The 2500-nt window shown below is 36.6% G+C and overlaps 1 pseudogene; it reads right to left on the bottom strand.

Moving 5' to 3' along the window:
* Positions 1-522: 522 nt before the first annotated feature.
* Positions 523-2500, bottom strand: part of LOC122250213 (uncharacterized) — a 2382-nt pseudogene continuing 404 nt past the window's right edge.

Genomic DNA, 2500 nt, shown 5'->3' with positions numbered 1-2500 from the left:
TGGTGAGGCAGTTCTTGTGGACGACTTTTAGGGGCATCTCAGTCGTCGCTAACAGGCATGCATCGTGGCACTGGCATCGTGGCACCTGGCATCGTGCACGCCATTCGAACGAGCGTTGCAGATTTAACACGGTGATAGAAATGGAGGCGGAGAGATGAAGGTAGATTTTCAGGAGCGAGAAAGAAAACGGGATTTTCCGAAGGACAACTGGAAAGGGGGATACGAGAGTATTATTAGTTTGGATTCGTTAATTTCCACGATGTTGTGAGATAATTAAGCTACTTACAAAAGAATAAGTATTTTCTTTAAGCACCTATAAACAACAGTTAAAAAAGAATAAAAATGCACACGATGCTTCTATACATTAAATAGCAAATCTAAAAAACTCAACAAAACATCACCCACAACTTAAAAAATAAATAAAAAGACGAACAAAAGCTAAAAACAACACAACACATTCTTCAATAATACCCCCAAACACAACAGAAGAAAACACACACTGACACTTGCATACACACCTTTTTACCCAAAGAGCTCATGGTATTTCTCGATAGCAAGGTGAACCGTGTCAGCCACTTGGTTAATGTCAACCGAAGCCAGTGCTCTGCCTAGTTCCTCTTTGGCGGTGCTGTTAGGGAGGGAAAAGAAGGTAAGGAAGGTTAGAAATAGTCTTGTGAATAATATACCAATAGGAACAACGCGGAGACAAATTAAAAGAATAATTTTCAGGTTAGTAAAGGCAGTTGTGTATTTTTAAAAAAAGCGGTGATGGTTTGAGTCCTTATACTTATTTATTTTTATACTAGTTTGTTTGTTTAAGTGTGCCTGTGTTCCGATTGTATTTTCAGGTGATTTTTATAAGTTGAAAATTTGTGAAATTATTATTACAAGGGTAGATTTCTGGACGTTAGTTCGGAAAACTAACCAAATGTTTATCTTATTGGGATATTGAATTTTAAGAAATATTGAATAGCTCCGGGAACCAATTAACATAATATAACGAAAAAAAAATACAACCCTAAAAACAAAATCCAATCAACAAAAAGTGAAAAAACAAAACAAAACAAAAGCACATCAAAATCACGCGATTCCCCCTAAAAAAACGACAAAATACTCACTTAAAGTCCCTAAGGAGCGGGATCTGGATGAGTCCTAGGAAGGATAAGACGGTGACGACCACAATGATGCTCAGGGCAATGGGTACGACCTCCACCAGGATCTCGAAGCCCTTGTCAAGCCAGTTGGTTGTCAGGGAAGCCTCCTCGTACACGCCAATGTTCCATGCTAATTGGGAGAGAAAGAAAAGGGGGGGAAGTGGTAGAGTAAGTGGGTTGAGGTTGTTGTTGTTGGTATATGGGGTTATGTGGATGGATTGGGGTGGTTGTTGTTGGAATAAGGGGTTGAGTGGATGGTTTGGGGTGGTTGTTGTTGGAGTAAGAGGTAAAGTTAATTAAGAGAGAATTAAGAGAATTAAGAGAGAAAGAAAAGGGGGGGAAAGTGGTAGAGTTTGAGGTTTGAGGTTGTTGTTGGTATAAGGGGTTGAGTGGATGGTTTGGGGTGGTTGTTGGGGTAAGGGGTTATGTGGATGGTTTGAGGTGGTTGTTGTTGGAGTAAGGGGTTAAGTGGATGGTTTGAGATGGTTGTTGTCGGAATAAGGGGTTATGTGGATGGTCTGAAGTGGTTGTTGGAATAAGTAGTTAAGTGGATGATTTGAGATAATTGTTCGAATAAGTGGTTAAGTGATTGATTAAAGGTGTGTTTGGTAGCATGAATTGTTGAGGCTCTTAATTAAGTGGTTGAGTGAATGGTTTAACTTAACTTAGAATAAGTATTTAAGTGAATGGTCAAGGTTGTGATGTGGTAGATTGAATCGTTAAGGTATTTATGGTCAGATAGGACGGTTATCAATGTTATGGTTATAATTAATGAATGTTTGAGGTTCATATTGTTAGAAAAAATAATGTTATAGTGAATGGATATGGTTGTAATCATAACAATACATATAAAATACCAATTCAACAGAACAGCATAATTACGTGGGAAACAAATATAGTACATTTTATACGTTTTGTCGTAGAAGACTCAAATGCAGTTAAGTGTGAACAAAACGGAACAAAATCTTTGTTTTAAGCATGAGCAGAATTTGAAAAATATTTCGGCAAGGTTTCACGTTCGGCAAGTGATTTTATATCAAACCATATAAAAAGTTTAATGTAAATATTACAATTATACAAGTCTAGGACAAGAAAGTGATTTTTAAGTAGCACGTACAATCACTGATCATGATATTCGGTTTAGTATTTCACAATAGATCAAAATTAAAATTAATTCATCATTAGTTGTCCCTATACAAATAGAAATCGAAAAACAATACATCATTGAAAAACACCATCCAAAAAAGTACACAAATTTGAATTGAATCCAATATTTGCCATGTCTTAACTAAGCAAAAAAGAAAAAAAAATCGAAGAATCAAATATCTACCAAGCAACGACAAACA

Source organism: Penaeus japonicus, unplaced genomic scaffold (assembly GCF_977035675.1).
Source record: "Penaeus japonicus unplaced genomic scaffold, GWHDUDI00000001_assembly GWHDUDI00000039, whole genome shotgun sequence".
Taxonomy (NCBI): Eukaryota; Metazoa; Arthropoda; class Malacostraca; order Decapoda; family Penaeidae; genus Penaeus; species Penaeus japonicus.
This window is presented reverse-complemented; position numbering and strand designations above follow the sequence as displayed.